Below are 25546 nucleotides of genomic sequence, written 5' to 3'. Positions count from 1 at the left end.
GATTTAGTCAGGGTTATATAGTACAAGTAATGGACAGGTCACGGGCTGTGAATTTTTGGTTACTGCCCGTGACCTGTGCATGACTTTTAGTAAAAATACCCGTAACTAAAACGTCGCCTTAGTCATGGGATATGAGGGAAGGTTCTCTCATGGATCAGTAACTGGTTAAAATAGAAAACAAAGGGTAGGAATAAACAGCTTTAACGATGAAGAGAGTTAAATAGCGGGGTCCCCCATGGATCTGTACTGAGACCAGTGTTGTTCAACATATTTTCATAAATGATCTAGAAAAAGGTGTAAAGAGTGAGGTGCCAAAGATTGCAGACAAGATTAAATTACTCAGGATAGTTAAGTCCAAAGAAGACTGTGAAGAGTTACAAAGGGATCTCACAAACCTGAGTGACTGAGCAACAAAATAGCAGATGAAATTCAATGTTAATAAATGCAAAGTAATGCACTGGAAAACATAATCCCAGCTATACATACAAAATGATGGGGTCTAAGTTAGCTATTACCATTCAAGAAAGATCTTGGAGTCACTCTGGATAGTTCTCTGAAAACATTTCCTCAATGTGCAGTGGCCGTCAAAAAAGCTAACAATGTTATGAACCATTTGGAAAGGGATAGGTAAAACAGAAAATAACGATGTTACTATATAAAGCAATGGTACACCAATACCTTGAATACTGCATGCAATTGTGGTTACCCCATCACAAAAAAAGATATTAAAATAGGAAAAAAGTTCAGAGAAGGACAACAAAAGTGATTATGGGGGATGAACAGTTTCCATATCAGGCTAAATTAAAAAGACTGGGACTGTTCAGCTTGGACAAGAGACGACTGAGGAGAGAGATGACAGAGGTCTATACAATCTTGACTGGTGTGGAGAAAGTGAATAAGAAAAAGTGTTATAATAAGAATGTGTCTTCACATAACACACAAACCAGGGGTTACCCATGAAATTAACAGGCAGCAGACTTAAAACTAACATAAGGAAGTACCTGTTCACACAACGCACAATCAACTTGTGGAACTTGTTGCCGGGGATGTTGTGAAGGCCAAAAGGATAACGGAGTTCAAAAAAGAATTAGTTAAGTTCATGGAGGATAGGTCTATGGCTATTAGTCCATGGCTATTAGCCACGCTGGTCAGGGATACAACCCCATGCTCTGGGTGTCCCTAAACCTCTGACTGCTAGGAGCTAGGACTAGATGACAGGGCACAGATCACTCAATAAATTGCCGTGTTCTGTTGCCTCTGAAGCACCTGGCACCAGTCACTATTGGAAGACAGGATACTGGGCTAGATGGACCGTTGGTGTGACCCAGTATGGCCATTCTTATGTTCTTAAATAATTAACAAATCAGTAGGGCTGAAAATCAACACTGAGAAAACCAAAACCCTGATAATGAACACACAATAAGAAACACCAAAAACACTTTCTGTGGCTGACATGGAAGAGGTCCGATACTTCACATATCTTGGCAGCACAGTAAATTACAATACATGTAACAGAAAAAGACATTAAAGCCATAATAACGGAAGTCAGACATGCCTTTGTAAATTCTAAAGCTTATCTGGAGAAACAGAAATCTTGCCTTCCAAACTAAACTTTGAGTGTTTAATACCACTATAAAGTCAGTCTTAGCATATGGTTCTGAAACTTGGGAGACTTAAGACCTTACTATCTGAACTTCAAGATTTCATGAATAGTGGCCTTAGACAAAGTGCCATAACAGGTGGATTTAGTAGCACTAGTATGTCCACCATAAGTGATCATTAAGTTTTCATTCGGTTAGGATCCTCTGCCACACCCACCATAGACAAAACAAATACAACTGATGAGCATCTGGGTCCTTTCACCTTGACATTTCAGTGCACTATAAAGGTAAGTCATCTCAGGACCCATATGTAAATATGTGGTAGAGCTCATCCTCGAATTGAGGGATCGCCGATGATGAAAGGTAAGGCAATATCTAAGTAACAGGTATGGTAGAAGAATAAAATGGGGATTAATTACTCTTCGTTGGTAGTGTTTTAAATATTTCACTTTTTAAAATGTTCTCTTTACACTGACAGCATAATTGTACTTATGTATGTGAAGAACAGGCACTGTAATTGATTCAGAGTACTGATTAGAGAAGTCTTATTGAGCAACATGGCTGGAAGGGTTGTTTATATCTTTGCACTCTTCTGTTTACTTGCTATCTTACATTTCTAACAAATATTTACTTCCCAAAAATAAAGGTAAGTTTTCACTGGAATACGTAGTAATTACATTGGTTTTGGTTCAAACCAGGTCAGTGAACTAGTTAGCTTTAAATATTGAGAATAATGGCACAGAACTAAATATGGATGTCAAAGTTTATCTATGCTGGGAGTGACCTTGTTAACAGAGTAGGATCATGTATAAAAAAGTTAGTCCTGGATATGTTAGTCTACATAATTGTGCGGAAATAACAGCAATCACCATTGTACAGCAATCAAACTGAATAAGTACAGTAGTGTATTCTACCTTATGAAATAGTGCCAAGACATGGACTTGTAATCAAAATCATATGAAAGGGCTTGTAAACTTCCGTTTCAGGCACCATAGCACACCTAACGAGGATGCTGTTCTAGTCTTTGCTCAAGCTTGGAAAAGTGTGTTTTAAAGAGACACGGTAAATGCTTCTATAAAATTTCCTTACTACTATTACAAAACTAGAAATGATTGTAAAAAATAAAGCCTTAAGAAATTTGAATGCACTTTTCTCTTTTTTTAAAATTCACACTTTTGCTTTTCACTAGTGTGTATAAGCTACTCATTTCTTAACTAGTTTCCAGTCAGCTTCATTTTCAGGTGCATGCACTACTCAGTACTGCAGTGTTTGGACTGCAAACGCTGCTGGGAAAATGTTTAAATTGACAACAAAACTGCTTTCATATTCAATTTCTTGAAAATATTACCATTAGTACTGCAATGGGTTTTGTAAAATATTGTTATACTTTTTTGGAACTAAGGTACCTGACAGTGTCCCTCACTTGTTTCCTCTCAGATACTTCCATCATTATTTGGTTGGTTCCCTTTCCAGGTGTGCAATGAGATCCTTTCTTTTTTGTCCCATTTAATCATGCTGCATGATAGCACAAAGATTCTGGTCTCTCCAGAGATTCACTGGTTGCAGGTCTTCCTTGGCTTTATTTGTATTTCCTGATGCACTACACAGTGAGCAATAAAACATGTCAGAGCTCTCATTTTCCAAGTCTCTAGATTCCCTTGACAATAGGAAAATCCTAGTTTGACTACAGTTTCATTAACTTATTTAATGTGCTGAGGACATATTGAGAAAAAAGCTTGCACCATTTCTAAGACTTACATGGGAGTTGAGGGCATTCAGCACCACACAGGGCTGGATCATTAGTTTTGGGTATCATATTTACAAAGAGAACACTTCCCCTCAGCCCCCAGCATTCTTTACCCATCACTCAAACCCAAAACATATCTTACTTTAAAAGAAACACTGAAGCACTTAATACCAACTTGGTTTGAAACTGATGTTATACAATCAGTACATTATGCTTAAGGCTACGATTTTGTCATTGAGATTGTAGAAGTCACGGAATCCGTGACTTCCAAAGACCTTCATGACTTCAGCACCAGTGGCTGGGAGCTGCAGGGTCCCACCGCCTCCCGCAGTGGCAGGGAGCTGCGAGGTATCCCAGCTGCCATGGGCACTGGGGTACCCCGCAGCTCCCCGCCAGCCACCGCAGTGGGGCAGGAGACCCCCCGCAGCTCCCCACCAGCCGCCACAGGGGTTGGGAGACAGAGGGACCCCAGCAGCTCCCCAGCCACCACTGCAGGAGATGAGGGGGTAGGGGACCCAGCAGCTCCCCGGCCACTGCTGAGGTAGCGCAGGGGGACCCTGGTAGCTCCCCAGGCACCACCGCGGGGGTTGGGGGTGCAGGGGGACCCCAGCAGCTTCCCAGTGCTGGGGAGGGGGCCGGGGGATCCTACAGCTCCCCTCCGCCGTGGGAGACCACAGGGGGACCCTGGAGTTCTGAGCCCACATGGGTGGTGGGGAACCCCAGAGCTCCCAGCCACCCTGCAGCTGCCCAGTCCCTTCCCATTTTATCATGGATTTTTTTTTAGTAAATGTCAGGGACAGGTCACAGGTTTCCGCGAATTTTTCTTTATTGCCCGTGACTTGTCTGTGACTTTTACTAAAAATAACCATGACAAAATAGCCTTAATTATGATTTACTGTTTAGCTGCCAAAACTTTTCTTCATCTTTAATTTCTTGAAAATCAAGTGCAAATTTAATCTTTATATTAATAAAGGCTGTTTCACACTTCTTAGGAGCTATCAAACTAATGTAATACTAAACTGAGTGTTTAGTCCATTATTTCCTTTAATAAAATATGTATAATATGAAAAAAAAAAATCACATCCTCACTTTAACTTTAGCATAATCAAACAGAAGCAGTAAAGATGAAAAATTTCTCAACAATTATTAGGCTTCAGAGAAGGACAGGAGAAGAAGCCCAACCAACCAAACTGTAAACTGTAAATGCTGCTAAGGCACATTTTCACATCTTCTCCGGCACAGGGTACAAAATAACCCCACTAACATTGAAGTTGGATAACAAGTCATTTCATACGGTGGTGTTCTAATGCTGTGGTCTGCAAAGAACCAATATAAATAAAATAAACTGAGCTGCTGCTAAAGTAAGCTCAGATTTGTCTAATTGAGGCAATAATGCCACTTTAAATTATATACACTCCTGTTTCTTTCTCACAAGTGTTTTTATATGCTCAGAAAAATAGGAGTTTACTTTTTATTATTTTTTTTTATTTTTGTTGTTTTTGAGTTGTTCTCACTGGTGATCAGCAGTTGGTAAGACTGCGAATGACTTCAATGGGCTTTGGCTCAGACCCATTATGCAATGTTAACAATATTGAACTGACAGGACACAAACATTTGGTTCAGCTAAAAACTGATTTGCTGGGGTAGGGTGTTAAGTCTAGGAGCCTGTAAGTGGTTTGGTGCTGCAGACCAGTCAGATCTCCAGCCTGGAGACAGTGATTTAGGACAACGGTGGCCAGAGAGTTAAGTATAAAATGTTATACTGACTTGTAGTCTTATCCAGGAAAATGGAGATATGCAGCACAGCAAAGACAAAGGAATTTCACAGCACACTTTCCTAGCTTCCCATGGAATTTTGGAGGCTCTAAAACAAGATGTATAATAGAGCGGAGGGAAATGAGGTTCAGTAAGAAGAGGGTTGCTTTGCTGTAGGCTTGTGAGGATTATCAGGCTACCTGCAGTTTCTCAGCTGGGCAGAGGTAGGGTTTATTTTTCTTAAATTAATGAGTCTTCTTTTAATTTTCACAAAGCATTCAAAGCAAAACTGGATAATTTGATTTTTTGCTCATTTGACAAGCTGTTCGATTTTGCTTTGCTAGCATAGCCAGAAATTTTAACTGTTATTGCTTACTTAAAAAAAATCTTTTTTCCCCCCAGGAAAGAACAAAATAAAAGGGGGGGGGGGACATATGGTCTGAAATGCAGTTCCCCCTTCTTAATTCTGTATATAGATGAAAGATTGGAGAAATGGGGCATCTTATTTTTATATTATTCTTAAGAGCAGTGTAACTAATTAGCAATGTTTAATATCATGTAAATACTATACACTTACTCTACAGATTACAGATATACTGGCCGAGAAACAGCAGTAGATTATCCTCTAAGCAAAACATCTCTAGGGTCAGAGTTCTTTACATTGGCTGAACTGGCTGAGTTCATCTCTACTAAGTCCAAATGAATTAAATACGGCAAGTAGTAGAGACTGATTATTTAATTACCAATATGATTATTCTTGAGGCTATTCTCCAACACAGAATCATAGAATCTCAGGGTTGGAAGGGACCTCAGAAGGTCATCTAGTCCAACCCCGTGCTCAAAGCAGAACCAATCCCCAACTAAAACATCCCAGCCAGGGCTTTGTCAAGCCTGACCTTAAAAACCTCTAAGGAAGAAGATTCCACCACCTCCCTAGGTAACCCATTCCAGTGCTTCACCACCCTCCTAGTGAAAAAGATTTTCCTAATATCCAACCTAAACCTCCCCCACTGCAACTTGAGACCATTACTCCTTGTTCTGTCATCTGGTACACTGAGAACAGTCTAGATCCATCCTCTTTGGAACCCCCTTTCAGGTAGTTGAAAGCAGCTATCAAATCCCCCCTCATTCCTCTCTTCTGCAGACTAAATAATCCCAGTTCCCTCAGCTTCTCCCATAAGGGGGAGGGATAGCTCAGTGGTTTGAGCATTGGCCTGCTAAACCCAGGGTTGTGAGTTCAATCCTTTAGGGGGCCACTTAGGGATCGGGGGCAAAATCAGTACTTGGGCCTGCTAGTGAAGGCAGGGGGCTGGACTTGATGACCTTTCGGGGTCCCTTCCAGTTCTATGAGATAGGTATATCTCCATATATTATAAGTCATGTGCTCCAAACCCCTAATCATTTTTGTTGCCCTCTCCTGGACTCTTTCCAATTTTTCCACATCCTTCTTGTAGTGTGAGGCCCAAAACTGGACACAGTACTCCAGATGAGGCCTCACCAATGCCGAATAGATGGGAATGATCACGTCCCTTGATCTGCTGGCAATGCTCCTACTTATACAGCCCAAAATGCTGTTAGCCTTCTTGGCAACAAGGGTACACTGTTGACTCTCATCCAGCTTCTCGTCCACTGTAACCCCAGGTCCTTTTCTGGCTAGGCAGCAGTTCTGCACTCGGTCCCTAGTCTGTAGCAGTGCATGGGATTCTTCCATCCTAAGTGCAGGACTCTGCACTTGTCCTTGTTGAACCTCATCAGATTTCTTTTGGCCCAATCCTCTAATTTGTCTAGGTCCCTCTGTATCCTATCTCTACCCTCCAGCGAATCTACCACTCCTCCCAGTTTAGTGTGATCTGCAAACTTGCTGAGGGTGCAGTCCACGCCATCCTCCAGATCATTAATGAAGATATTGAACAAAACCAGCCCCAGGACCGGGGCACTCCGTTTGATACCGGCTGCCAACTAGACATGGAGCCATTGATCACTACCTGTTGAGCCCGATGATCTAGCCAGCTTTCTATCCACCTTGTAGTCCATTCATCCAGCCCATACTTCAACTTGCCAGCAAGAATACTGTGGGAGACCATATCAAAAGCTTTGCTAAAGTCAAGGAATAACACGTCCACTGCTTTCCCCTCATCCATAGAGCCAGTTATCTTGTCATAGAAGGCAATTAGGTTAGTCAGGCATAACTTGCCCTTGGTGAATCTATGCTGATCACTTTCCTCTCCTCAAAGTGCTTCAAAATGGATTCCTTGAGGACCTGGCTCCATGATTTTTAAAGGGACTGAGGTGAGGCTGACTGGCCTGTAGTTCCCCAGATCTTCCTCCTTCCCTTTTTTAAAGATGAGCACTACATTAGCCTTTTTCCAGTCATCTGGGACCTCCCCCGATCGCCATGAGTTTTCAAAGATAATGGTCAATGGCTCTGCAATCACATCCGCCAACTCCTTTAGCACCCTCGGATACAGTGCATCCAGCCCCATGGACTTGTGCTCGTCCAGCTTTTTTAAATAGTCCTGAACCACTTCTTTCTCCACAGAGGGTTGGTCACCTCCTCCCCCATATTGTGCTGCCCAATGCAATAGTCTGGGAGCTGACCTTGTTCGTGAAGACAGAGGCAAAAAAAGCATTGAGTACATTAGCTTTTTCCACATCCTCTGTCACTAGGTTGCCTCCCCCCATCCCTTGCTAGCTGCAACTCCAAGTGTGATTTGGCCTTCCTGATTTCACTCCTGCATGCTTGAGCAATATTTTTATACTACATACACATCTACCCCGATATAATGCTGTCCTCGGGAGCCAAAAAAATCTTACCGCGTTACAGGTGAAACCGCGTTATATCAAACTTGCTTTGATCCGCCGGAGTGCGCAGCCCTGCCCCCCTGGAGCACTGCTTTACCGCATTATATCCGAATTCGTGTTATATCGGGTCACGTTATATCAGGATAGAGGTGTAATTTAGTCCATGAGTCTTCCTGGCTTCCCTATTACAGAATATAGTATTACCCAGAAGTTGTTGCATGTGTAGTCAGCTAGCTTTCAGCAGAGCTGAATGAAGTTCTCAATTTGATGAATTTTCACAGGTTTCCACTTTTTTAGGTTCTGAGCTAAGGCCCAGCTCTTGCTGGCTCAGGTAACATTCCATGATGTAGGTTCCCATTGTCTCTTAATTTCTTGGACAAATTTTACTTCAAGTTTTAAAAGTGATTTTTTTCCTTAAGACTGGAGGAAAGAAATTTAACAGAGTTTGGCTGAAGTCAGACTGCAAGTGCTCAGCACCTTTGAAAAATATCAAGCCAACAGCTCAATATATTAGGGGTTTATTTTCCCCGCTATATGAAACTTTGCTAAACAGTGCAGCAGTACTTACCCAGGCCTAAAGTAAGAACTACAAGAAAAACAGTTGTAAGATTTAAAATGATTTGGGCTTAATCTCTTAGAATTAAATAACTATTTAGCTTAATCTTTTATTTCTAAGGTAAACAATTTGAAGAACCATCAAGTATCCCCCACCTCTTTTTGGATTTGTAAATCAACATCAGAAAGGGACCATTATAATCTAGTCTAGCTTCTTACATAACAAGGTTATAGAATTTCATCCAGTAATTCCTACATCAACCCCATAACTTCTGATTTGAAAAATTAATTGGTATTTATATAGCATGTACCAAGATAGTATCCAAAGGTTAGTTGTTACAAATGTAAGTTCACATATTCAAACACAAAAAGCTGGTGATGACCTCAAATTTACTCCATCCCCTTAAAAAAAAAAAAACCAAACTAAAGAACTACTCTTCTTGCTGTAACACTAGTTTCTCAGGGCCAATAATGGCAATGACTCTTACCTGTTTCATGGGCTAACGTCAGTCTCTTAATAGCTATGTAGTACACAAAAACAAGTCACTTTACATTAATGAATTCAGCACTATTTATGATTAACACAAGTAACTAATGCCTTTTTCTTAAGTTGAGAAGTACCAGGTATGGTACCAGCCACAGCTGTTGCTAGTCCGAGCTTGTGCTAACCAACCCTTAATTTTCTATCATTTGTTAATGACATGGCCTTGTACACTGGGGTAAAAAGAAAAACAAGGTTACCGATAGCCTAGGAAGTAAAAGAAACTAGTCTCTCTGTCTCTGCTAGCAATAGAGGATTATTTATTTGCAGTGCAGTGCTTTACAAACATGAAGCAAGGTACAGTTCCCTCCTCAGAAGAGTTTACACTCCAAGGTGGTCTTTCACTGCATTTTGTTTTGTTAGAACACTAGACAAGGAAAGGGAGAAGGGAGAGATTATTGAGTGAGCAGGGGGTTGACTTAGACATATTTCAAACATAAGGATAGCATGACAGACAGATGATGGGCACATTCACCATGGCCCTACATCTTGCACAAAGTGGTAGTAAAGCCCTGTTATAATTTGGTAGCGTTCTATACCCACTTCCCACTAGTGGGAGAGAATATGGCCTTGTCTAAACACAAAGTTACACCACTGAAATCAAGTTGTGTTTTTAAATATAGATTTAAACTGCCATAAATTCATGTGGACACACTTAAATCACTTTAAATCCATCTGATATTGATGTAGCTTACCTTTCTTCCTAAACAAATCTAGTTAAAGCAGTACAACATTGTGAGCAGACAAAATCTACACAAGATCCACATAGGGTTGCCAGGCATCTGGTTTTCGACTGGAACGCCCGGTCGAAAAGGGACCCTTACGGCTCCAATCAGCACAGCTGACCGGGCCGCTAAAAGTCTGGTTGGCTGCAGTGGCTGGCTCCATGCATCTCCTGGAAGCGGCCGGCATGACCCTCCAGCTCCTAGGTGCAAGTGCAGCCAGGGGGGCTCCACGCGCTGCCCCTGCCGCGGCACAGGCGCCGCCCCAAGCGCCACCTCCGCAGCTCCCAATGGGGCCAATGGGAGCTGCGGGGGCAGCGCCTGTGGATGGGGGCAGCGCGCAGAGCCCCCTTGCCGGACTTGCGCCTCAGAGGAGGGCAGGGGCAAGGCCTGGGGGGGGAGGAGGGGAAAGGCACAGGGAGGTTCAGTTTTCTGCAATCGGAAAGTTGGCAACCCTAGATCCATATCAATGGTGAATTGCTCCAAAGGGAAAGACCATAAAATAAAGGAGTGTAGGTAACATATGGGTGAGATCAGATGTAGCCTGGGATGATACTACTGGGTCTTGAAGTGGAGACAGTATGCTTAAATTTGAAATAAAAGACAGGATGGCAATTGAGTACACTTGCCCCGCACTGGACAGGAAGGGGTTTACCCCACATTTTGAGCTGAGGAAGCCACACACCCCCATCTCTACTCGCTATGCTCCATGTGCTGCAGTAGTATAAAATGGAGTGTCTAAAATTCAGACTGGGCTGACCCTCGAAGAGGAAGGATGCACGCTGCAGGCTCCAGCCAGGCAACAGCGGAAGCCCCAGACCATGGAAGCCAGAGGTGCCGAGACTCAGACAGATGCCCAGATACCTGCAGACACCCCAGGGAGGGTGGAGCCTCTGGGAGCAGCATCTGCCGAGGGACCCAGAGACTCTGAAGATGCTCAGACAGTGGCCACGGAAGTCATGGTAGGACATAGCCCAGGGGAGGGGCTAGCCATTGTCCTGACCGTAATAAGAGTGTTTCAGACGGATCCCCAATGACTCAGTGGCAAACACACTCACACTGCTGATAGGGCCCCAGGCTGGGACCTGGTGGAGCAGGAAGGGCCCAGGTACCCCTACCCCAGGCACGATCCACTCCCCCAATTGGCCACGAGGCCTTACTGCCCTTTGGATCAGGGCAACCCTATTGCCATTAGGCCCTACCATCTCTGGAGCGAGGGCAATTCGATTGACTATCCATTAGACCTTACTACCTTGAGACAGAGGACAGCTCAAAGGACTGGGTGCACTTGCCCTGCACTGGACAGGATTCCCCCGCCCCATCACAATGAAATGGACAGCCCTCATTTGTTGAAGTGCTGCAAAGCCTCAGGGTCATGTTTGACTCCTCCCTTTGCTTGGATGACCAGTTATCATTGACTAACAACACCTTTTCACCTCCAGCTTGCTAGGAAACTTTACCCCTTCCTCCTCTTGGATGAGGACTTGATTGCAATGATCCATGAATTTGTCATCTCTACAGTGTAGGCTGCTTTGAACACGTCAGGCCTGTGCTCAAGTACCTCCACTGCCATCCCCCCACCCCTCAATCTGTTTCAGATCCCAGTTTAAGGACTTGGTTCTAATCTTAAAAGCAAAATTAATCAATATCGGATTTCTGCTACATTAAAAGACTAAATTTCAATCTACGAACCCCTGAAACAATCCCCATTCTCTGGGACAATTCAGATCACAAAGTCCAGGATGAAGGGCACAAGAGCTGGGGACAAAGCATTCTCTGTGAAGGGAATGAGCTTCCAGAAGAAATTAAGCAAGATTACAGTCTTCAGGAAACACTGCCAAATCTTCCTCTTCAAAAAAGCCTTTGCACAATAGCAAGTGTCTCTGATACTGACAGAACCCCTTCACCTCCCCAACCAAAGAAATAAAATTGCTATAGATTCCATAAAGTTCACTAGCTCCCACTGGCCGCAGTTCACCATTCCAGGCTAATGGGGGCCGCGGGAAGCGGCGCGGGCCAAGGGATGTGCTGGCCGCCACTTCCCGCAGCCCCCACTGGCCTGGAACGGCGAACCGCGGCCAGTGGGAGCTGCGATCGGCCGCACCTGCGGAAGTTGCAGGTAAACAAACTGTCTTGGCCCACCAGTGGCTTTCCCTGATGGTCCACATGCCAAAGGTGGCCAATCCCTGCCTTACACCTTAGTAACTGTGCTTCCAAATGATTCCTCATCTAGTGTCCGGTGTCTCTTGGGGTTCTGTTCTTAGTTTTCCGGTCTTTCCCATTCTCCCAGGCAAATCATCTGCTCCCATGGTTCTACTAACATCTTTATGCAACCAATTCCCAAATTGACCTGTCTGCTTCCTCCTGTCCTGGATCCATCTCCAAATGGATCTTAGATGTTCCCTCACCATCTCAAACTCAAATCTTTCCAAAAGTAAACATTTCTCTGACTGAAGTCAGGGTTTGTGAACAGCCTCTTCTTGTTCCTCCATCTCTTGCCAAATCTTATGTCTGTCTTAAGGTTTTCCCCAGAGAGAATTGATTTTTTTTTAATCAAAGCAATTTAAATAAGGTTTTAATTATTTAAATCATGCAGGAAACCTTTATCTAAATCATTGATTTTTAACTTGTTTTACATTTGCACTATAATTATTTTCTTAGAGGTTGATTCTCATTGGTTAGTAATCATTAAAACATGCTGATTTGCAATCAAATTTAGCTTTACACTAAATTAGGAACTCTTTGATAAATAGGATACACTGTATTTATATACATTTATTTAAGCGATTACATAGATTAACACACATTCAGAGTCTTAATTTCTACACGTGTTTATTATGTTAGAAAATGGTGAAAGGCCCACTTTTTATTTACTAGATGAATTTTTTGCTTGTGATTTGTGCCGAACTGCATTTAGATGGAAATTAGAATTCAATTAAAAACGCACCTTTTCAACAAAAGGTGAAGACAATCTCTCAAGTAGTTCTTCAGAGCATTTCCTCTTCCAACCAGCATTACTTCAATCTTGTTTGGGTTCATCTGGGGCCAGATGCTCTTCATCCAAGAGCTAATCTTAGTAGAGCTGGTGGTTGCAGTGAGGTGAGTGTTATATAATTGAGTGTTGTCTGCATACTGTTGGCAGCTGAGCCTGATACATCTCATTCTTTCCCCCAGTGGTCTTGTAGATATTAAATGAAGGAGGATTGTGTGGATCCCTGTGGGACTGTATAGGAGAGGGCCTGGGGAGAGGACAAGTTTCTCCTCACCACTCTGAAGACTGGAGCCATTGTACTGCCATCTACCCCTTTGATGAAGTTCATGAAAAGCCAGATTAATGTAAATAGTCAAGCATATATTGGTGAAAAACACAACCTGAGTTGCACTTCAACAGTTCTCAATCCACAAGTGGTGGAAACTTTGGGGCTATGCAAATATACAAACGCACATACCACAGAACTAGGAATCTTGTATAAAACACAAGTTATAGTCTGGTAGTAATACACAAGATCACATACAAAAGTTTCACTAACCATACTGACCATATACTTGTTTCTAGGTCAGCTGCCCTGCAAGAAACCAAATAAGTATTCAAGGAAGAAATCTTATTTTTTTTATTGCAAATCCATCAGTCCATGGAATATAAATTAAAGCAGATTTTACAGGAAAATCTGAATTGGAAAAAAAAAATCAGAAAAAATGTAGGTTTATATTGATGTCCTCCTACTCAGAAGTTTTAAGTCCACCAGAAGAATTTTAGGATTGCAGTGTGAATAAGAGTTATTCTGTTTGCAGTGTGAAGTTCAATGCAGCTTTGTTTCATGTATTAATATATTATCTAAATCCAGGAAATTGAATAAGACTTCAGTGTAAACAAAAAAATGAGTACATTAACCATGAAGCCTTAATATGTTTTACTTTGTGCAGTCATAAAGGAACATCTTAGTAAACATTAGTTATTTCCCATTTTCTAATGCTTGGATGTCCTATGCCCCAGAGATTAGATTAGTAGCTCCACTGAGGCTGTCACAGCACACAAAAGTAAAAACATCAAAAGCAGTTTAAGTGTTTTTTAGATACCATAGATTACATGGTGCCCATCTCTGACCACACATAGTAATTCCCTTATTTCACTTAAGCCTCACATTCTTTCCCTTAAGCCTCAAATGGAATAAGTGGCAGCTTTGAACTCATTACTATATTAAAGAGCACACTGCTCTGACCAAAAGGTCACCTTTCATAACTTTGCAATTTATCCCCTTCAGCTAAAAGCTTTGGAGCAGAAAATTAAAATTATAATCCATTCTTCTACATATCTTAACAAGGTACAGTAACTCCTCGTCCCAGTTAACGTTGTTACGTTGCTGATCAATTAGAGAACATGCTCATTTAAAGTTGCACAATGCTCCCTTATAACATCGTTTGGCAGCCGCCTGCTTTGTCCACTGCTTGCAGGAAGAGCAGCCTGTTGGAGCTAGCTGGTGGGGGCTTGGAACCAGGGTGAACTGGCAGCCCCCTCCCATCAGCTCCCCATTCCCCTAAGTTCCCTGTGTGACAGCCGCCCAACAGGCTATCAATTGCCAGCAGTTCAGCTGTCCCTCCCCCCACTGCCCCTGCCCTCTGCCTTGGAGGTGCTCTCCAGAGCCTCCTGCTTGCTGTGCAAGGGGGAGGGGGGAGAGGGGGACTAATGTCAGGGTGTCCCCCTCTCCCCTTCTCCTGCACCCCTCTTACCCCACTTCCAAAGAGCGGGGGGGGGGGAAGGACACACAACGGGGCTCAGGACAGAGGGAGCTTGCTGGCAGGAGCTACTGTCTCAACTTGCTGATCTATTTAAAAACACGGTGTACTTAGAGTGGGACCAGCGAACTTACAGGGGCAATGCGCATCTCTCTCTCAAACACACACACACACACACACACAGTCTCTCTCTGTCTGCCATGCTGTCTCCCCTCCCTCCATTCGTGCTGCCTTGTAGAGTGTGAGGCTACATTAAGAACAGTGTGTTAACCCTTGAGGGCTTAGCCAACTGCTAGTTCATCATTTAGCAGTAAGGCATTCCCTGGGAAATATCCCACCCTCTGACTTTCCCACCTCAACCAAGCTTCACAGTCATCATCACTGTGTACCAGTATTAAATTGTTTGTTTAAAACATATAGTGTGTCTATATATATAAAAAAATAAAATATAGTCTTTTGTCTGATGAAAAAAATTCCCTGGAACACTATTTACGTTAATTCTTATGGGGAAATTGGATTTGCTTAAAGTCGCATTTTTCAGTAACATAACTACAACGTTAAGCGAGGAGTTATTGTATGTAGCAAACTGAAGTGGTAATATCACTCCGAGAGAGAATGGATTTTAGTATCCACATAGAAATGGAAAGGGAGATGGAGCTAACAGAGCAGCAGGAACATAAGCACATAAATACCAAAACATACCAATAGTCCATTAAACCAGGTATCCAGTCATCATTAGATACAGTACTTTAGACAAAAGGTGCGACGCTCCCATAGTGCCCCTAACTGCAGAGTTCTACATCAAAGGTAAGTTTGTCAACACAGCTGATCACATTCCCTGAAGCACAAGAACTAATAACCTTTAATTTTATCCTAGATTCTCAGTCCTGCCTTGGTCCAATCTTTGAGAGTCTTGCTAGTCTATATGCTTCCATTTCCTGAAGCTAGTGGAAAACAGCATTCTAATCTTCGTTTCATCACCATATACAGTATCACTCTTCTGCTGTACTTGTTCAAGAAACATCCAAAACAAGGACATGTCTATTGATGAGCAATACAATGGAAACGACGATCAAGTCTAGAAATTGCACGTACATGGGGGTTTCTCATTTCACTTTGAAGATGGAGTACATGTGCAAATGTAGAAGCAAAACAAGAACTTAGTGCCCTGAAGTTTACACAGATTAAGCTCATCTTAAATAAATTTTTTAAACTATACTTTTGGCATAATTTACAAGAATAGTGTAAGCTTTGATCTTCCAGTATTTAAGATAATTACCGATAATTTGCTTTTAATTACTATTTCTCAATCCTCCACACTGTATAAAAGAACTACTTTTCTGTTGTCCACATATAGATGGGTGATTGTTCTGAATCCCAAATAGTTCAGAGCCTTCCCAGTCTATCTATAACTCAGGTAAAGTGAATTAATTTAATATTAGTCAGGTCATAAACATACACAAGTAGCTTTTATTCCAGTTATAAATTACTGGTCTACCCTGTGTATTATTCCTTAAAGTCCAAATTGCAATGGCCTTTCTAAAGCACAGTGGACACCCACTTGAATTAACAATGGTTCTTATGAACAGTGCTCTTGGTGAATACCAGATGAAGTGTAGCACCATGTAGGTTTTTACCATACTTTCTTGGTTTTTGTTGTAAACATTTCCCTAAAACTTTTTAGTGAAAACTTAAGTCTGAGCCATTCTTGGCACTTAACTGTGTTGTTTTTCATGGCATTCAAACATCTTAATAGATGGCTTCATTTTGCATTCATTAGTAAACTACTTTAAAAAACACCACAAAGAAGAGATTTGTTTCATATCTTTCTCTGACCCCACACATGGACAAGAGACTATACACAAAGTATAGTCAGAGATACAAAATGCATTTAATCTATTAAAATCAATTTAAAAAGTTGATCAGTACATGCTGCCAAAGTTCTAAAGAAAGTCAAAACACTCAATTGGTGAAGTCACTGACTAAGCACCTTGAACCAGCAGAGATAGTATTTGGTTCATTTCAGTATATGAACTGAATTAGTTGAAATGACTAATTTCATTTAGTTGAAATGACAGTCATGTCATTTTGAATGAACTAAATTTAATTCAAAGTTAAGAAACCGCCTGGGAGTTGAAAAAACTGGAAAGCTTGTTTTACTCTTCCAATCGATGAATAAATATACACAAGGAAGAGACTACTTGTTCAAAAACCTTGAAGGACACAGCTGAGACAGGTTGGACTCCCCTGTGCGGGATGCAACATGATGTACTGGGGTTTCACTGACCCTGCCTGCTCCACTAGCCTGTGCTTCTTCTCCCTGTTTTGCTGAATCAGGCTCTCCAGCCTCTGGCAGCACACATGCAGGTAGGGATGCACCAGCTGTAGAATCAGAGAGTCTGCCAACAGCTCTCTATGGGAAGACTCAGCTAGAAAATTGTCAAGCGTGCACCTCCCCTCTGGGAGGTACACCCAAAATAATATTGTCTTGCGCTGTAGAGAAATCTATACAACGTAACATCATGAATTCGTCCCCTCCCGCAATGTGGAGGAAGATATGCACAACTTCCCCCCCCCCCCCATTATAAATTGCACAAACTGGGTTTTATAACAAACAAAAACAAGTTTCTAAACTAGAAAGGCAGAATTTAAGTGATTATAAGGGATAGCAAACAAAACAAAGCAGATTACTAAGCAAATAAAACAAAACACGCATTCTAAGCTTAAGATCTTAAAGAGACTGATTTCAAGTAATTTCTCACCCTAAATCAGGGGTAGGCAATCTATAGCACGTGCGCCAAAGGCGGCACGCGAGCTGATTTTCAGTGGCACTCACACTGGTCTGGGGGGGCTCTGCATTTTAATTTAATTTTAAATGAAGCTTCTTAAACATTTAAAAAACCTTATTTACTTTACATACAATAATAGTTTAGTTTTATATTATAGACTCATAGAAAGAGACCTTCTAAAAATGTTAAAATGTATTACTGGCACGCAAAACCTTAAATTAGAGTGAATAATTGAAGACTCGGCACACCACTTCTGAAAGGTTGCCAACCCCTGCCCTAAATGTTGCTTTTGGGCTGGTTGCAGAAATTCTTGAAGATTAGCTCCCCTGCTTGCAGCTTAAAACTTCAGACACCATATTCACAGGCCAGATCCCTTTTCCAGCCTGGGCTCAACTCTTCCCCCTTTACCTTTGTCCTTGTTCCTTAGGTGTTTCCAGCAATTCTCCTGGGTGGGGATTCAGTGAAGAGTGAACCCAGATCAACTTACTCCCCAACCCTAAATAAGACTTTCATAAGGCGGGAATCTTTTGTTACCCAGTCTTGACCTCCCCCTTCTTTTAGTGGAAAATTACTAGAAGTCCAAGATGGTGTTTAGTACCATGGGACATAACCACCTGACCTAGTAGTGCAAAAGCAACGTCCCAGGATGCCTCCCAGGAAGGAGAGAGATTAGTATCTTCAAAGTCTTATTGTTTCTTCCTAATGGCACATCAAGGCTGATGGCCTGTTGTCTGGTGGGTGTTTCCCCAAGTACACACCCAGTTGTAATTGTTACATATTCAATATTCCTAACTTTAGATATAGAAATGATACATGCATACGAATTGGATAACCGCATTCATTAAATTATAACCTTTTCAATGATACCTTACAAGACCCATCTTGCATCACATATATCTGTTACACTATAACCATATCATAAGCATATTTCCATAAAGAATATGGGGTGTAATGTCACAACAGAGACCAGAAAAGAGGGGTTACTTGCCTGTACACTAACTGATTGTATATGGACAATATCTCGAAAAACAGTTATTGTAGAGGTAAGCACCCTCTTTGTTCAAATGCTAGTCTGTATAAATATTCCACAGTTGGTGGCTCTCAAGCATTAGCCCTCATTGGGAAAGGTACAAGGAGTCTGAGTATGGACTGTAACAAGGATCTTCCAAATCTTGCATCGTCACTGGTTGCATAGTGCTTTGTGAATGTGTGTACAGACAACCACGTTGCTGCTTTGCAAATATCCTAAACTGGCAGTTCCGCTAGGGAGGCCATGGAGTACGCTTGTACTCTGCAAGGTGACTGCCTGCCCATTAGAAAGTAAAAATGTCCTGATGCACTGGGCAATCTAGTTTGATGTCTTCTAGGTAGACACAGGCCTCTGCCTTTATTCACTCAATTTAAGACAGAAATAGCATGGGAGACTTCTGGAAGTATTTTGTTCTGTCCAAGTAGAACAAATATGGCTCTGCGCACATTTAGTGCGTGCAGCCTCTGTTCCACTCTTCTTGCATGAGGCCTGGGGAACAATACAGTTAAGTGGATGATATTGTTGTAGATTTAGGACACCAACTTAGGGGGAAAAAAAACTGGGATGCAGTCTTATGGATACTTCGTCCCTATGGACAATCATATCAGGTGGCTCTGCCATCAGCGCCTCCAGCTCCCAAACTCTTCTGGTAGACATGAATGCCAAGAGAAAGGACACTTTCATGGAGAGGGAGAGGTATGGGAACATGAATGCTTCCTTGGAACCAACGGCTATCAGTTTTGAGAGGACCAAGTTAAGGTGTCACACTGAAGCTGGATCCCTGATTGGCAGGTACTTCTTCCTTTTAGAGAGTAGGTGAACCTAGTGGAGCCTTTCCTCCTTCTAACAAAAACCTGCTGGACGTCTCACAAACAGACCCTCTCCACAGATGTCAAGCAGTGAGCTTCCATGCTCGCAAGTAGAGGGAGCTCAGGCTTGGATGCAAGAACAAAGCCCCCGTTCTGAACTAAAAGGTCATGAATCTAAAGCAGAGTGATTAGCAGTGCTATAAAGAAGAGTGGAGATCACTGAACCACATTTGTCTCAGCCAGGCTAAGGCTCTGAGGATTTCTCTGGCTTTCTCCCATCTGATCTTCTGGAGCACCCTGAGAAGCAGGGAAACAGGAGGAACACACATCTGGCCACAAAAGGAGAAATGTGTCAGAAAGCCCGAACCATGGCTCACTCCTCCCATTCCCTACCCCCGAACATAAGGCGTAATACTTGCTGTTCTCTACTGTCACGAAAAGGTCCAGGTGTGGGACCTTCCCCCACCCCTCGCCCCCATAATTGCACGTCCTGAATGACCTGCTGGTGCACAGACCACTTATGCTTGTCAGAGACGCTCCAGCTCAGGAAGACTGTCTTAGCGTTACCCTCTTGTGGGGAGGGGGCAACATGGTGTCCTATGGCAAAGTGCCAAAGCCAGACTGCCTCCTGGCACAAGGCTTGCAACCTGCAACCGGCTTGTTTAGGTAGAAAATTGCTGCCGTATTGTCCAACATTACCAGGACTGTCCAGCTACAAATGACCAAGAGAAAAGGACACACATGCCCTGCATATGGGCCTTAATTCTAGAACACTGATATCTAAGGTTTTGTCATGGACAACAAGCCCTGCACCGCAAGATCACCCATGTAAACCCCCATCTGAACACTGAGGTGTCTGGGATTGGAGTTCTTGAGGGAAAACTGAGGAGGTACGGGAGCTCCTTGCAAATGTTGCAACTGAAGGAGTGCCAGAGGGGGCCACACCACTTTATTTAGATGGTATATTGAAAATAATCATGCCTGAAGTAGATGGAAGCAGGGCCTCACACGCAGGATAACAAATATACATTCTACCATAAGACCCAACAGCCTGAAATAGAATCTTACTCATGTCAGGGGCTGTCAACCCTCCAGGATGGTTTGGAGTCTCCAGCAATTGAAGATTAATCTTTAATTAAACTGCCATCTAATTAAACCTCCAGGAATATGTCCAACCAGAGTTGGCAACCCTAGACTGCAGGCAGGAGCATAAACTGCAGAGTCTGAAACCTCTTAGTAGGCAGGCAGTCACCATTTCTGCACTGAGTAAGAACTCTGGTGTTAATGTGCATTTCTTCTTCACCAGCAGACCCACACAAATGAACAGCTGGATAATGACATGATGCTAGTCCCAGACCTGAGATCCTGTGGTCCCTAGCCAGCCAGTAATCCAAGAACTGGATGACTATCTGAACCAAGCAGCCATCACAGCAAGGTAGTTTCATAAATATATGGGGCACTGTGGAGACCCCAAAGGGAAAAACCTGATATTGGTAGTGATTGTTGTCTAAAACAAACCTCAAGAAGCACTTGTGTGCCAGGTATACTACAATGTGGAAAATATGCATCCTTGAAGATAAGGGCAGAAATCTGTCTTTTTAACCAGGAAGGAGAAGAGAGAAGGATGATAATGGACAAGAGAACATCATGAGCCTGAGATTCTTGACATAGGTTTTCAGACCTCTGAGGTTTAGTATTGGCCAAAGGCACTGTCTTCTTGGGAGTGAGGAACTACTTTGACTAGAACCCCCTTTCCCTCTACTGACAGGGAACCTCTTCTACAGCATCCAAAGCAAAGAAGTACTATATTTCTTGTTTATTCAGAGACCACTACCAGGAGAGCTTGAGTCAAGACTGGGAAGGCAGGGGGTGGGAGGGAGAGAAACCAAATAACATACATAACCTCTCTGGCCCACCTCCAATACTCAGTGGTCTGAGGAAATGCTGGACCAGGCCTGCTGGAACTGAGCAAGGTGATTGTGGAATTAATGGTATGCTCTCCAGGGGCACTGAATCAAGCCTGCTGCCTGGCTGGCACTAGGGTGACCAGACGTCCCGATTTTATCGGGACTGTCCCGATATTTCCTTGTTTGTCCCGCGTCCCGACCGACGTGCGGTCGGGACACTGGACAAACAAGGAAATGCGCCGGAGCCTGGAGCCCGGAAGTGCTCGCGCCCCCCCCGCCTCGCCCCCGCCCCCTCCTCCCCCGATTGGCTCCCTCCCCGAATCCCCGCCTCTTCCCCGGACTCACCATTCCTCCCCCCTCCGCAAGCGCTGGAGGGAGGCCCGGGAGACTCAGAGGAAGCGCGGGGCCGGGGTGAGTAAGAGTCCAACCTGGTCCCCAGCAGGCAGGACCCAGTTGGGTGGTTGGGAGAGGAGGGGGGCGGCCCGCGGGGCCAGGCGGCGGCTGTTCTCACCCCCAGGCAGCGGGACTCGGGAGCAGCCGCTGCTGCAGCTCCCACTGCCGCGGGGGGAGGAAGCGGCCATGGCGCTCGGCGGCTGCGGCTCTGGCGCCCCCGAACCCTCAGGGCCTGCTGCAGGGACCCAGCAGCGCGCACGCTGGGCCCAGCCCCTGGCCAGCGTCTGGGCTGCTGCCCAGCTGGTGCTATCGCGCGGCGGCCCCGGGGTGGAGGCATCGGCCGCCCAGCCCCGTTCGTTCCCCTGCGGGACGGGGGGGCTGGGGCCTGCTGCCCCCACTCCTGGGCCGCCGCGCGATAGCACCAGCTGGGCAGCAGCCCAGACGCGACTGGCCAGGGGCTGGGCTGGGCGCAGCGTGCACGCTACTGGGTCCCCGCAGCAGCTCGGGGGGTTCGGGGGCGCCAGAGCCGCAGCCGCCAAGCACCATGGCCGCTTCCTCCCCCCGCAGCAGTGGGAGCTGCAGCAGCGGCTGCTCCCGAGTCCCGCTGCCTGGGGGTGAGAACAGCCATCGCCTGGCCCCGCGGGCCGCCCCCCTCCTCTCCCTACCACCCAACTGAGTCCTGCCTGCTCGGGACCAGGCCGGACTCTTACTCACCCCGGCCCCGCGCTTCCCCTGAGTCTCGCTTCCCCTGAATCTCCCGGGCCTCCCTCCAGCGCTTGTGGAGGAAGGTGTGGTTCCCCCCCCCCCCCCCGCCACGCCCCGCCCCCGCATCCCGATATTTGACTTGGGTGATCTGGTCACCCTAGCTGGCACCAAAACAGGGTGGTATGACAGAGATAGGTCCTTGAGAAGAAAGTCCACCGGGAGCCTCTGCCTGCAGCAGGGGCTCATGCAGCTTGTGTTGGAAGAACAGAACAGCAGCTGTTGCTGGAAAGGCTGGTGTTTGAAGTGCTATAAGCAACTGAAAACAGGATCTTGTAGAGAAAAGCATTAAACAGCCTTAATTCAAGCAACATTATCAGTTTCACTTGCAGTAAACTTAAGGTTATGACATGTCCATTTAAGGAAATGGAGTTTCAACCTCAATTTTTAATCTTGTAATGGAGAAAAAAAGATAGATTTTTAGTTATTAATTTTAGCAGATTACTGTGGTTTGTCCAGAAAGGCTTTAGAAGTCAGTCTGCATTTCCAGTTTTGTTAGTTTCAACAAAATTTTACTCCTGGGGGCATTTTGCACCAAAAAATTTAAAATTCTGCAAAATTCTGCATATTTTATTTGTAAAAATAACACTATATAATCACGCCAGCTTCAATTATTTTGGTAATTTATTTCAAAATACTTGTCAGCAATGACGTCTGTAACAATACAAACAACAACAAAAATTCCCTTTACGAGCAGAGAATTAAATAAACCCCTATGACAATGCAGTTCCTGTTTCTCTGCCCCCTCCCCTCCAGAGCCCTGCCAGGGGCACAGACACTTGCAGCCCCTACCCCCTCAGAGCCCAGCTGCCGGGCACACCCCAAGCCCCCCAAAGCTCAGCTGCGCCTCCCAGCCCAGACACTCACACCCACTCTCTGCCAGAGCCCAGCTGCAGTGCCCCCCAGCCCAGACACTCACACCCCCTACCCCAAAGCCCAGCTGTGAGCATCCCCCAGCCCAGACACCCACACCCCCTACCCTCCCAGGGATCCAGAGGGAGAAACAGCCTGATGCTGGGTCCCAGGCTTGTACAGAGTTTCCTGCATGCCGCCTCCTTCCTTCAGGGCATGCTGGGAACCCTTCAGCTCCCTCCCCCTTTCCCCAACAGTGTCTTCTATTTGCGAGCTGGGCTCTGGCGGGTCCAGTGGCCCCTAATAGTGGCCAGCAGCTCTGCAACCCAATTCTGCAGGGGGAAAAGGAAATTCTGCACAGAACATTAATTCAGCACAAATTCTGCATTATGCATTGGCACAGAATTCCGCAGGAGTAAGTCAAAACCCTATATTAGCATTTTTTATTGTTTGTGTTTTAAGTACACACAATACAAACAACTTATGGCAGAATCTTAGTCGACAGAGACAAGCCCCTAATCATACAGAGAGACTGCATGAAATATAAATGGACACCACACAGAGTTCAGGCAACATTTGATCCTCCTGCAAAAAAGTTCAGCTTTTTTCCAAAAATCGTTCTGTTTATCACAAGTGTTAGCCTACTACAGATGCGTCAACAGCTTCAAAGGCATAGTGCGTAAGTATTATCACTGCCACATCCCAAATAAAACTATAAAGATCCTGTCAGGTTTCTGTTTGAACGTTCAAAAAGAGGGAATTTCAACACTGCAATGAATTTTCCTTAATGAGGAGTCAGTCCATCTTACTTAGGCACATGAATATATTTAGTGATGTCAAAACCAGTCATAAAAATAAGACTGAAGAGGTTAACGCAATAATGAATCACAACCAGAGAAGAGAATTTCTTCATGAACAGAATACAATAATCAATGTAGTACTGAGGCTTATATAACAAAATGACAGCATCAATACACATCCTTTCAGCGACAGTGCACTGAAAGTGATGTGACTTATTAGGGAATTTAATGCAACGTTGAAGCAATGACAAGACCAGGTCACTGAAAACTAAACCCTATCTCAAGCCTTAATATAATACAGTACACAACTAATTGATGCCATTGTTGCCAACATGATAGCTATATATAGTTAGCACATGAAACATTCTGTTTGATTTACGGAGACTTTTAAATAAAGATTTTTCAAGTTATTTTCATTTAGGACACAAAATCCAAGTTCTACATCCTTACCTGAAAGTGTCTTGCTTGTTACTAGTTGTGATATTTATTTTAACAGATGTTTACAATAAATATTCCTTCACTTTTTCTAATTTGTTGCAATCATGTTGCTACATTAGTCACCAACTTTTATTTTTAAACATGGAAAGACTTCAAAAGGCAATGTTACCTCACTTCTTAGATTACTCCTGAAGTCCATTCAGTTGTCAGCAGATTTTAAATGTCATAGTATGATTTGATTGTAATTTCACTGACTTATTTCTGAGAAATAAGGTCTCCAGTAGAAAATAGCAATATATACTGTTTATGATACATAGTGCAAAATGCTCACATCAAAAATATCTAATGTTGAGATAAATTAACTGGTTATGAATACAAGTGGTACAAAAACAAAAATGTCCATGTTTCTACCTAGAAAGTTGATGTAATCCATTATATGTACATCTCACCCAATCAGCATGACTCTGGCTCGATCTTCTTGAGAACCTTTAACAGCAACAATGTTGGTGAGATACACAGAGAAGTCTTTTCATCCAGGAGACAAGAAACGCATCTCCTATGAATTAGGGATCGAGACCTCCCTCTGTAGCAATACCCGATGCATTTCTACATTGGCTGGTGAGGCAAACAAATCAACCTTCAGGACCAACCCCAAGATAAGAATATCTTGTGAAGGACTCTGAAGTTCAGTTCCCATTTGTAACTTAGTGGAAAAAAATTGTCTTCTGAAGTTGCCTGCCATGATGTTCTGAATGTGTGTGCGGCAAGAAGCTGAGATGACTATGTGGTTAGCTATACACCAACTCCAGAATTTTATTGCTTTGGCACAGAGAAATGAAGAATGTGTGCCTCCCTGACAGTTGATATAATACTTGCATGCCACATAGTAAATATAGTGACAGAGTCTTCTATTCGATTAGCAGTAGAAAGTGTAGATAAGGATTTTGGACAGTTCTCAATTTCAAAAGATTGATGTGGAGAAGCTGCTCTTATAGTGAGTATTTTCCCTGTATCTTGGGAGGTCCCAGATGTAAAAGTGGAACATCTGATGTTATCACTACAGTATGGGGAAACTGCAAAAATGGAACACTTGTGAAAGTTTGGTCATGCAAACTAGCATGCTGCACTACAAAGATGCAAGCTGATGTGTCCTAGCAGTTGAAGACAATATCTTACTGTTACTTGAGGACTGCCCTGAATCTCTGAGATGAGATTCTCTGGTGAGAAAAATCTGCTGGATGGTACGCTTTGCCTGTTACAGCATCCAGGGAAGATCCTATGACATCTAGATGCTGTACTAGAGTCAAAA

General features: G+C 43.7%; 1 protein-coding gene across 7 annotated transcripts in view; it reads right to left on the bottom strand.

Moving 5' to 3' along the window:
- PIP4K2A (phosphatidylinositol-5-phosphate 4-kinase type 2 alpha) overlaps nucleotides 1–25546 on the bottom strand; it is a 202361-nt gene that overhangs the window by 157547 nt on the left and 19268 nt on the right. The window contains exon 2 of one of the 7 annotated variants that reach the window (XM_042857727.2): nucleotides 3008–3201. The exons of the other annotated variants lie outside the window; for them this stretch is intronic. The gene's annotated coding sequence lies outside the window, so the exon portion shown is untranslated. The remainder of the gene's footprint in view (nucleotides 1–3007; nucleotides 3202–25546) is intronic. 7 annotated transcript variants of the gene reach the window in all.

This window comes from Chrysemys picta, chromosome 2, assembly GCF_011386835.1.
Source record: "Chrysemys picta bellii isolate R12L10 chromosome 2, ASM1138683v2, whole genome shotgun sequence".
Lineage (NCBI taxonomy): Eukaryota > Metazoa > Chordata > Testudines > Emydidae > Chrysemys > Chrysemys picta.
This window is presented reverse-complemented; position numbering and strand designations above follow the sequence as displayed.